At 43.5% G+C, this 12642-nt stretch overlaps 1 protein-coding gene across 4 annotated transcripts in view; it reads left to right on the forward strand.

The window, feature by feature from the left end:
* NCALD (neurocalcin delta) overlaps positions 1-12642 on the forward strand; it is a 404143-nt gene that overhangs the window by 370259 nt on the left and 21242 nt on the right. The window lies entirely within an intron of this gene.

Below are 12642 nucleotides of genomic sequence, written 5' to 3' on the forward strand. Positions count from 1 at the left end.
TGCACGAAGAAGCACAAGTCCCTAAGGGCCATACAACTAGTATGTCTTGTAGCCAGGATTGGATCTGAGGGCCCTCTGATTCCAGCACCCATGTACTTAACCATTGTGTGTTATCACCCCTCCTGTGTAAGATCAGCCCCCAAAGAGTATCTGTTGTTATATTCTGGGGGACTTTTTCTTTTCCTTCGCTAGCTTATAGTGACTATGCTACCTTCAAAGACCGCTATTCTGCTACCCCTGAGACCACTCTTTCCCAGGCAAAACAAAATGTAAGGAAAAAAACCAAACCTAATACTATCCCTGATAAACTTTGGCCTTAGACAAAGAAAATTTCCAGCTCCCCAGACATTCTTAGTAGAAGAAGGACTCACCGGGAAGTCCAGACACAGCAGCTTTGTTACTACCAACTGAATAATCTCCAGGAATACTTGCCAGCCACCTTACTATTCAGCTAACACAAAATCGTATAAATATTCCAGCTGCCCTCTGCTTCATGGAATACTTTTATTTTGTTTTGTTTTTAATGTTTATTTTTATTTGAGAGTGAGATAGAGAGCAGAGGAGGGGCAGAGAGAGAGAGACAGACAAACAGACAGAAAACCCCAAGCAGACTCCATGCTGTGGGCTTGAACCCACAAACCATGAGATCATGACCCAAGCTGAAACCAAGAGTTGGACGCTCAACTGACTGAGCCACCCAGGTGCCCCATGAATTCTTAAAAGCGACACAAGGAATGTAACACCATCTACAGTCAAGGGGAAACAGGCTCAGCGTCTTTCTCAGAGCTGTATAGAGATGTACCAACAAAACACCATGGATATGCTTAATGCTCACTTGGAAGAGGAAGGACAGCCAAATGCAGGAAGTAATAACCTCCATCTGAACACCAAGTAAGATTCAACAAGTAGAGAGTCACAGTTATAATATTGACTAGTTAAGGAAACAGCTTTACGTTTACAAAGTGTTTTATGTTTATTCTCTCATGAGCTTTGTTCATTGGACCATTGTGGGGATTAGAGTGGCAATAAAAGCATGTGTACAAGTTCAGGGTAGAGTGAATAATTTGACAATTCCTCTGAATTTGGGCATGACCTTGAAGGACCCGGAATGCTAGGCTATGGGGTTTAGTCCTTAATCTGTCATCAGTAGGGAACATGGAAGCTTTTTGAGGAACATGACATGATCAGGTAGAGTGTTAAAGACGGAGAGCAGTTAATATTTCTGAGCTCAGGTGGGAGATGATGAAGGCCTGGGTTAAGAAATTGGGCAATAATTAGAAATAAAATTGAGTCGGGGCACCTGGGTGGCTCAGTTGGTTAAGTGTCTGACTTCGGCTCAGGTCATGATCTCACCATTCATTGAGTTCGAGCCCCGCGTCGGGCTCTGTGCTGACAGCTCAGAGCCTGGAGCCCACTTTGGATTCTGTGTCTCCCTCTCTCTCTGCCCCTCCCCAGCTTGCACTCTGTCTCTCTCTCTCTCTGTCTGTCTTTCTGTCTCTCTCTCGCGCTCTCCCTCTCTCAAAAATAAAATAAACATTAAAGAAATAAATTGAGAGACAAGGATTTCTCTGTGGCTGTTTCCCTCCCCCCACCCCCAACGATGAATGGAAGTTTGGGGTTTTTTTTAAACCCAGTTTATTCCTCCTTTTCACCTCTGATCTTCTTGTGAAAACCTGGTTTAAAAAAGCAATAAAACACCTGAATCATTTCTTTCCCCAGGTAGGAAAGAATTGATTCAATCAATCATTGATGTTTGTTAATGGTATCTTATATCCAATTTGTTCTGAAAACACCAGTCTTGTCCAGCCAGACCCTGGATTAAAGTCCACTTTTTAGCACTAGTACCTTCCCAGAGCGGGATGGCAAATTCTGTGGGGTTTCCCTGAGCCTGCTCTGATTCTGCCCAAACCCCCCTTAGCCCTCCCAGCCTCAGGACAGAAGACCAAAGAAAGAAAGTGTCCTGCTCTCCATCAGCTTCTTCTCTAATGGGATCTCTTGCTTACTTTCAAGTTAAGGTAATAACTTCCACCAGGGAAAACACTCAGTCACGGAGGTCTGGCAGGAGTCCTCTCTGGGTGCAAATCCACAAATTCTTTCACATTTGGCAAGTGATTCCGGGGAGGTGAATCAGGTTGGAAGCGCACCCCCTCATGTGACTGACTGTCTTCCTCTTGTTTTTCTAATTCTCCATTAAAGCATGGGGGAGAGTGTTCCCAAATCTGAAAGGCTCATCTTTGTAAACAACCCACCAAGCCCTTATTTCATTTAGATTAATAGTCAACGTGTATTAAGCACCTGTTGGATATAAGACATGATGTTGAACTTTTCCCGATTCACTCGGGCTCCTTTTTCTCATTTAGTCCTTCAGACAGCCCTAGGAGAAAGGTGTTCTTATACCTACTTTCTGAAGAAGGACGAAACCGAGAGAGGTCAAATGACCTCCCCAAGGTCACAAAACACAGTACTATAATAAGGACTTCAATTTAATTCCTCTGCTACCAAGTCCAATTCCCTTTCCATGCACCTTGCCGGAGGATGCAAAAGGTGTAAGAACTTAAAAGATGCTACTTCATAGTCTTTTTGTTAGTTAGTGTCCTTCTCACCTGGACGTATGTTTGGTGCACAAACATTAATATTTCAGCCATGTTGGCCGGGGTAGAAAGTGATCATGATCGATCTGTACCTTCCAATGGAAGCCACCCTTCAAACACCAAAGGTGATGGAGCCAGGGATGTGAAGGGTGTGGGGGATGGGAAGGGGACTTCCAATCCTGCTTCTCCACAGCCACAGGCTGCATGATTTTGTCTTAACAGTTAGCTTCTCTGAACCCCTCATTCTTAGGGTAAAACGAAGATGCAATAACCATCTCACCAATTCTACAGTGCGATTGTGAAAATAAATATTAATGAAATTGCTTTGACCTGCAACCGGAATCCCAGATTCCCTTTTGTTATCCCAGGTAGGATGCTAGTTTTTAAATAAGAATATTCGCGCTAAGCCTGGAAACGGTAGATGTTAAACACATGTTTGCTGAATGAACTTTTTAAAAATTACGAACTATTCTTAGACTCGATGGAGGGGCTTGTATCAATTAGCTAAATGCATTTGTGGCCCCTAGAGGATGTCTAAAAATGAGGAGCAGAGCTCCTCTGGTACCTCGCACTGCTGGTTAAGTGTGAGGCCTAGATCCCTATGGCTAATCTATTTGTCCTCCTCAGCCCATGATGGCTCACTGTTTCCCTTCATTATTTTATCAAAACCCAAGGTAATAATTCCTATCTTTTATAATTTTTTTAATGTTTTACGTATTTTTGAGAGAGAGAGAGAGAGAGTGCGAGCAGGGGAGAGGCAGAGAGAAGGGGAGACACAGAGACAGGGGGAGACACAGAATCTGAAGCAGGCTCCAGACTCTGAGCTGTCAGCACAGAGCCTGACACGGGGCTCGAACTCACAGACCATAAGATTGTGACCTGAGCTGAAGTAGGATGCCCAACCAACTGAGCCACCCAGGTGTCCCAATAATTCCTATCTTTTAAATAAGAGACTCTTTAATACCTTTAGTTAAGTAGATGTTTATGGCAATCAGAATTCCACAGAAGTTGACCATGGTATGGTCTTAGCCCTGGCAACCCTGGAGGAGTGTTGAGGGCCCCCAGAGGTCCCCCCTCTTTCCACTACTGCCGTCAGCATTGCCCTGACACCTGGCTCCAAGGTAGCCCAGACAGGCAGGTTAACTTTGTCTGAAGCCCTCGACTTCGGCCCCTCTAACAATTACTTTCTTTGAGATAGCTTTGTAGTTTCTGCAGGCCTGGAAGGTGACCATTTAGTATGGCCCCTGTCCACTTACTTAAGGGCACTTTAAGCATACGATGTAAGTTCACCTGTAATGGCTGGCCGTCCAGGAGGGGGTGGTGAGAAGTTAGCCATTAGTTGGACATGAAGTAGCAGGGAGAAGAGTGGACGTGAAGGTCAGGAGCGGAGCATCGGGCAACAGAGCACTTAGGATGCTGTTGGGCAAAATATGTCTTTAAGCCAAAAGTAGAGAAGGGGGTATTTCCATGCTAATAGTCATGTACTCTTGAAAGAGCAGGGTGAGCATGCCCTCCTATGTGCTAGAAGTAAGAAAGGCTAAACTTGCACGTGTGTGCCTGTAACACAGGCAGACCAGGGGGGCTGGGCTGGAGTTCCAAGTCCATTTCCAGCGCTCCTTCAAGTCTGATACTAGTTGCTGTGCAGACTCTTGCAAAATTCACAATTAAGATGTAGAGTCTCCAGGGAAAATGGCTTGTTGGAAAATTTCGAAGGGAGGGTCTAGAGATCATGGTACTTATCTAAGACATCAAGAACCTCTTTATAATATATATTACCCAAAGAATTAGAGAACCAGGACTCAGGTAAATGCCAAGGGAATGAAAGAAAAGCAGAATCAACCTAAATGTCCATCAAGAGGGGTTAGTTAAATAATATCATGCGGTAGAATACCAAAAGACTGTAAGCCTGACATTAGTAAACACTTTGTCAGTTACTTAATTCAATGCTGTTCTCAAGGTCAGTGCTCAACACCATCCATTGAATCAATTGATGAAGGTTCGGCCATTTAAAAAGATGAGATATATCCATATGTCTAACATGAAAGAATATCCACGGTCTACTTTTAACAAACTTTTTTTTTAAAGTTTATTTATTTTGAGAGAGACAGAGACAGTACAGGTAGGGGAGGGGCAGAGAGAGAGAGGGAGAGAGAATCCCAAGAAGGCTCCTTGCTGCCAGCACAGAGCCCAATGCAGGGCTGGAACTCACGAACCGTGAGATCATGACCTGAGCTGAAACCAAGAATTGGACGTTCAACTGACTGAGCCACCCTGGTGCCCCCACAGTATACTTTGAAGTGAAAATGAAGGTTCCAGAATAGGATAGTGTGATCCCATTGTGGTTAGAGTATACAGATTTCATATATATGCATTTAAATGCCTAAGAGGATATATACAAATACAACTGTTAATAGTGGTTATCTTCTGTAGAGTTATATTGGATCCCAGTGAGAGTGTTCATGTTCTCATTCTTATATCCCCTGATTACTTGCATTTTTTACAATAATGATGTATTATTTTGGTAAGTAGCAGAACCAAAAATGATATTTCCATTTCGGGGAGGGGGTTGTTGTTAGATAATGCTCTATTGAGGTTCTATCAGAAATATGCTTTATCGGCAGGAATGTGGTTGTCCTTTATTTCTGTAGAAAATATAACTTGGAAAAGAGTCCAAGACCAGGCCCTCTGCAGTCTGAAAGGCAGAGTCTATAGAACGAGAGCCCCAGATTAATTCGGAGACTGTAAGCCCTGCTCACGCTGAGAAGACCAACTGTGTTTCCTGGGCTTTACCACACAGCGGGGGGAAAGCAGAAAGAAGAACAAGGCTGTCTCTAGTGAGCCTCCTCCTCACTGTATTGTTGTATCAGTTCAGTTCTCATCTCCAACCCTGTTCCCTCTTTGCAAGGGGAGCAGGTGCCAGGTGTGTGACCAGGAGTCATGGGTTGCGGGTCCAGGTGCCCATCCTCAAGGGAAGAAGACCATCCTGCAAGCCTCGGGACATAGGCCTTCAGGCAGTTTCAGCCAAGCCACCTTTGCTGTGCACGTGAGCTTGTAGGAAATAGGTCTCAGCTAATCTTACCAGAGGCCAGAGGAGAGAACATTCTTTGGGCAAGATGAAACGGGTTTAGTGAAACTGTTATATCACTTCATCCTCCCTCTTTCACATTTTAATTCTTCCCTTTCTGCACCACTGTTTTATTTCCTAATTTGTCCACTATATATAAATATATCAGCTTATATTCCATATATATAGATATATAGCTATATAGATATAGTATGTCCCCTGTCCATATATATATATATATATATATATATATATATATATGTGTGTGTGTGTGTGTGTGTGTGTGTGTGTGTGTTCTCCTTTCAAACTCCCACTGAGAGACAAGTTTCATTGAAGGGAAATTTCTGGAGCAGTGTGCTCTTCAGGTTTTTATTTGTTCACTTTTTTTTTTTCAGTGAAAATCAGGGACAACTGCCCCAGAAATGTGTTTGCTGGATTTTAGCCACCTACAAAATTCAGATGGCTACAATACCTGGTGTCGTGGTAAATGAACACTTGTTCCCATTCATCTATAATTTTTATCATTTCCTACCTTACACTTTAGGAAACTTTTTCTGGTTATGTTTTCATCATTTAGACATTCCATTGATTGAAAATTCACAGCGACTCTTGAAGGTCAAGGTTACACGTCCAGCTAGGCAAACATTTTAATTAACCTGGTCTCTTTCTGGAACCACCGCAGGTCCCGTGTTCCTCATTGCCACTAAACCTGATGTCAGCTTCTAGCATCTTGCAAATTCTGTGCACTTTGCCCTGCGACTTCTGTGAAGTTAGCCAGGCTCTCCAGGGTCAGTTGGACTTTTATCTGGAACGTCTAACTCTGGGCTCTCAAGAATTAATTCCCAGAGTGTGTAAAACCGCATGAGGAATCACAGAAATGAAATGCTGTACCTCTTTCACTCCACAGATACAAAATATAAAAAAGGAAGCACTATATTCCAAAAGGTTGTCCACTATTCGCCATTTCCTTTCTCCATGGCATCGTTTTTAGGAGTGGTTCCTTTTTCTCTTCGTTTTGAATGGAAGGTTCACTTTATATTTTAGATTCCTGGTCATGGTCCTTTGCTGGTAGTTTTGGTGTCTTCTCATCTTGTGTATTTTTCCTTTCTCATCTGTGGTCAGTATTAAGCCCGGATTTATTTTTTTGGACCCTGGGAGACTGGATGCAACCCACAATAAGTTGGGAAATGCCACATGGCCCATCTCAGCATAAACTACCGAAGAACAGAATGCTGATGTTGAATAGAGTTGGTGTGCATTTCACTTAATGAAATGCAGCACAGATTCAGCCACAATTAATATGTATAAATATATATGGGTATATAAATAGTTATACATTTGCAAGATATACGTGATATACATGTTATATATAAATATATATTTAGTAAATATATGTATTTTATGTATCTTCTGTATATTTAAGATTTGCATATATAGACATATACATTAAAGGGCTGAGATATATTTACTATTTAAAGGTCTTCTCAGGGCGCTGAAGCAAAGGCCCTTATAGTTAAAAGATGGGCCCTGTCGGGGGCACAGGGGACTGAGAGATTAGTCAGAGGTGGCCTGGGCAGCTCGCACAGAGCCTTGAGGGGCCAAGAGTGAAGTCTGGATTTTATTCAAAGTGTGTTGGGATGCCCTCCTAGAGCTTTACACAGAAGAGTGACAGAGTCTGTTTTGTGTTCTTAAATGGTCACTCTGGGGACCCGTGGGGAAGAGGCTGGGGCAGGGTGGGAGTGGGGAGAGGGAGCACAGGGTGAAGAGGGACATCCCACTGGGGAGAGCGATCCAGACAGCCGGCCGGAGATGATGGCGGTTTGGACTGAGGTGGTGACGATGGAGATGCTGAGAAGTAATGGGTTTGAGACAGGTTTGGGGACAAAGGCAGAAGGAATGACAGAGGAGTCCCATGGCTTTGGAGTGGGCGGTTGGGCCGCAGATGGCGGCCTGCACAGATGCAGGGCGGGTCGGGGAGCGCTCAGAGAGGGAGCAAGAGCCACGGTTGCTTCTGTTCTGCACCAAATGCTTTCCCGGTGCCGCCTTGAGCTGGGCACGAAGGACGTAGCCGCCAAGCAGGCAGCGTCAGCCTTGTGTTTTCCCTTTGCCTTGGTGTCCCTCTCGGTCTCCCTTTCCAGTTCCTTCTCCTCACCCTGGTTCCGGCCGCCATTGGCTCTTGTCTGGGTCATCACAGTGGCTTCCCAGCTGTCTCCCCACCTCTGCACTACCCCGCCTTTGGTTTATTCTCAACACAGCAGCCAGAGAGACCCTGTTAGAATATAAGCCAAAATCCTGGAGTGGCTCCGTCTCACTCAGAGTGGGAGTCACAGCCCTTAAGGTCACCTGCAGGTCCCACGTCACCTGACCCTTGTTACTGTTCTGGTCTCATCTGCTTTCCTTCCCGCCCTCCGCTCCAGCCGCATCCTTGACACGCTAAGCATGCTCCCTGTCTAGACCCTTCCTGTTTGCCGTTTTCTCTGCCTGGAGTAGTCTTCTCCCAGGATCTCCATGGCTACCCCCTTCACCTCGTCTCTTCCTTTCCAAATATCACTTTATACTGTAGTGTTTTTTTTAATGTTTTTATTTGTTTTTGAGGCACAGAAAGACAGAGCATGAGCAGGGGAGGGGCTGAGAGAGAGGGAGATACAGAATCCAAAGCGGGCTCCAAGCTCTGGGCTGTCAGCACAGAGCCTGACGCGGGGCTCGAACCCACGGACCGTAAGATCACGACCTGAGCCGAAGTCGGACGCTTAACCGACTGAGCCACCCAGGCACCCCATCCAAATATCACTTTAATGGGGACTTCTCTGGCTTCTTATTCACAATTTTGACACCCACCTACCCACTCACTCCTGGTATTCCTCCACCCCCTCCCTTCTTTACTTTTCTCCATGGAACAGTTTCCTGTAACATTTCACTTATTTATCTTTTTTATTGTATGTCTCATGCCACCAGACTGTAACTCGGGTTGTGTCTGTGATGAATTCCCAGTGCCTAGAGCCGTGCCTCCCTCCTAGGAGACAGTTAGCCCCTATTTGTGAAATGGATGAGTGCTAACAGGAGGTTGTGTCCTCTCTCTTAACTACTTCTTTCTGATTTTTTATGGCATCGTTGTCTTAATTTCTCTCTGTGCTCTGTCCACAGAGTTAGTAGAGTTAGTAGAACGTAGTGGTAAAACCAGTGGACAGCCAAGTGCGAGGCCAAAGTTACCACTTGGCTGTCTGACTCATAAGCTGTGTGATGTGGGGTAAGTCACTCGGCCTCTCTGAGTTTTCATTTTTTGCTCCTCCATTATAAAATGGAGGAAGCTGTTCACTCAGTGCTTCAAAGTTTCAACACAATAATGGAGGAAGGGCCATCAAGGACAAGACGTGGTTTTCATTTACCACAGCATCTGGCCCTGACTCAGTGCTTTACACATACGACTGCCTCCTCACTCAACTCTCACATCAAATCAGTGAGATATGAACTCCTACTACTGAACTCATTTTACAGATGAGAAAACTGAGGCGCCCCAGAAAGTTAAGCGAATTACCCAAGAGCTAGTCAACAATTTGGCCAGGCTTTCAACCCAAGCATTTTTATTCCAGGGCCTGAGTTTTTCCCCATTGTGTTCTACCAGCACAGAGTTAATGTTTTAATAACCAAATGGAGTAATGAAAAGGATTTGACCTGATGTGCGACTTTTGTCTCCAGACGATTTTTTCCGGGACTGCTAATTAATGCAGCATTTCCCTGTGATGGTATTTTTATCTCCTCTTCAACTCAAACAGGCAGAAATTCCTGTCTTCCAAAAGAAAAAGGTATTTTCAGGCATTCCTCTCTCTTCCCCTCCTCCCCCAGGGAAAGAGACTCTATCGTATGTCCCCTGAGATTTTCGTTGTACAGTCTAACCAAGTCCAGATGGTTTTCTCAAGTTCAGACATCATACTTGGTAAAGTGTTTGTAGTTATCTACTGAAACAAATTCTGGACTAAATTGCAAGCACAGCTTCCCAAATAACTTATTCCATGCTCTTCTGCCTTGTTTGTGTTATGGCCTTTCTGTGCTAATGAATTTGTAAATGTGGTTTAATTACTGTTTACTGGAAAATAGCTGCACACAGATCAGTCTCGATGGGAGACTTAGCCAAAATGTTGAGGCAATTTGTCTCTAGTGCAAAAACATCTAATAAGTGAGAAGTACTTTTTAAATGTTGGGAAAGGAACTTTAGTTGTGAAGAAGCAGTGTTTTGTATCTCCAAAAAAATCAATCATTCTTTAAGAAAGTAGATTTAAATATCAAAATGGTATTTTTTTTCCTAGGGCTGGGCACATGGTGATTTGCACAGAACCAGAGAATAGTAATGGTGATTTGATTGAACACCACACCAAAGAGCTGTACTCTAAAGAACCCCCCTCCAAAGAGGAAAACGTGAAATTACTTATAAATTTCATAAAAATGTTTCGGAGCTCTGTAAACCCATGTATTATGCATTACCTCATGTTTCTGAGTTCTTGCCTCAGGCAAATTGCCAACTTAGCAACTAAATGATAGTTTTAAAATTCTAATACGAACCAGCCTAGCTTTGTTTTTCTCCCTCCAGAAAAAAGAGATACACGAGGGAAATGAGAGCTACTGAAAGTTTCAGTTTGTAAACTGTACTTTGTTTGGAGCTGTAGTTTAATTTTGCTCTTGCATAAAATCGGGTTTGCCAGATTCCACGTAAAAGGGGACCTTCCTGCACCTGTTGGTCCTGTTAACAGGACGGGTGCCCTGTTCTCACTACCCTTCCGAGGGTCCCTGCCTAAGAGCGAGAGTGAGGCCAGTTCTGCCTCCAGTGCGGAACTCAGGAAACAAAACCAGTCAACTCGTCAATTACTAAGATTGCTTGGTGTTGTTCTTGGACTATGGATATAAACAAGAAGTTTGAGCACTGCTAGGTGCAAACGCTGCCCTCTAGAATTTATTTTTAGTGGGGGCAAAAGACAGGTATACAGGCAATTCAGTGTAAGAGATCCCAGACAGTGGGGGAGGGGCACCTGGGTTAGCGGGTGCTAAAGGTACAAACTTCTAGTTATTAAATAAATCCTACAGCTATAATGCACAGCCTGGTGACAATAGCTAACAATACTGTATTGCATATTTGAAAGTGGCTAAGAGAGAACTTAGAAGCTGTCATCAGAAGAAAAAAAATTGGGGGTGCCTGGGTAGCTCAGTCAGTTAAGCATCTGACTCTTGATTTCAGCTCAAGTCACGATCCCACAGTCGGTGGGTTCGAGCCCTGTGTCAGGCCCCGCACTATCAGCTTGGGTCTCTCTCCCTCTCTCTGACCCTTCCCCACACACGTTCTCTCTAAATAAACAAATAAACATACTTAAGAAAAACTTAAAAAAAAGAAAATCATTCCTATGTGGGTGATGGATGTTAACCAAAGTTACCATAATGATCGGTGTAGTAGTGGGTCATTAACGTTGTACCTCTTAAATATATACAATGTATATGTCAATTATATTTCAGTAAAATGGGGGGAAAGAAAGACATTCCAAAACCAAGCCTTAACCAGATATTTTTAGTGACTCAAATAGCATTCTGACAGCCAGGGCCTCCCCACTGTAACAGAAAGACTCCTTTTCTTGGAATATTACTACGCACTTCCCTGTTGTAATTATTTATCTGTCTGCCGGTCGCTCCTTTGTTCGTTATCTCACCAAGTGTTATTTGTGGGGGCCCTGGAGAGACAAAGTGACCTCAGTAGAGACTGTGTCTCAAGGGGCTGACCTTACAGAGGGAGGGAGACAGACATTAACAAATAAACACCACACAAGAAAATCTCAGAGAAAATTGGGAATCATGATTAAAATGGGTATGTGTTGTGTTTCATGTATTCCATAATTTTCCAAGCTTTACTTTTGGGATTTTTTTTTCCCAATATAGGAAAAATGCAAAATGTAACTGCTCAAATTATTAAGACTTTGCAGATGGGAACTAAGCTCAGATATCACCTTCCCCAAGAAGACTTTTCCGATGGCACCGATGCCCCCTTTTGGCTCGGGGATCCTTTCTATGTCCTGTCATTGCACCATATCCATTCCCCTCGTAACCGGGAATGGGTCTCGAATACACTGTCCCCTCACTGCCACCCCTACTTTTGAACTTAGGCAGCAGGGGGCCCCTTAAGAAAGAGGGGCCACATCTCAGTCTTCTTTGCCTTCACAGCACCAGACACATGCCCCGTACACAGTGCCCAATCAATGCTGAATGGCTCTGTGAATAGGAAGATGATAATTATAGGCTTGTTTCCCATCTAATAAAAGTTGTCTTTGTCCCCCACACTATGTTAAGTTTAAAAATAGGTAACCAAATATATCCTTGTTTTTTGAAAAGTAGATGTATTAAAGTATATGTCAATAGTACATTTAGATAAACTTGCATATAGGAAATCTAGAAGGACGCACACCAAAATGCTAGCAGGGCTATCTCGAAGCGTTAAGATCTGAAATGATGCTACCTTTTTTCTTTCAGCATTGCTGTGCTATTTTACTATTTTGCTGTGGATGTGAGCTACTGCTATAATATGAGAATATAAAGTTCTTTGTATTTAAAAAGGAAAGTTTGGCCTCTTCCAGAAGCATACACATAAACAAGCCTCATCTTTACCATCTGAACCTAATGTTGACAGTGTCTTGACCTTGTGAATCTTAATAAATGACCTAGTTTGGTAGCATTTAATGGTGTTAGAAGGTTTCTATTTTCCTTACTCATATCTGTGTTTATAGTATTCAGAAAGTGTCTAAGCAGCACTTGCCTTGGAAATATTCTAGCAGTAAAACATGGTAAATTACCTCTTTTGTCTCTCTCTCTCTCTCTCTCTCTCTCTCTCCCAGTTCTTCTTAAATTCTCCCTACTAATACTTTGATTGGGTGTGTTAGAGCCTCAGACTTCTTAATGGCAGAGTAGACCTCTTGCAAATAGAAAAGGTGGAAATAAGTAGCCAATTTCTCTGTC

Source organism: Lynx rufus, unplaced genomic scaffold (assembly GCF_022079265.1).
Source record: "Lynx rufus isolate CCGP_SWC_20201006 ecotype Redwood Valley unplaced genomic scaffold, mLynRuf1.p SCAF_26, whole genome shotgun sequence".
NCBI classification, from domain to species: Eukaryota; Metazoa; Chordata; class Mammalia; order Carnivora; family Felidae; genus Lynx; species Lynx rufus.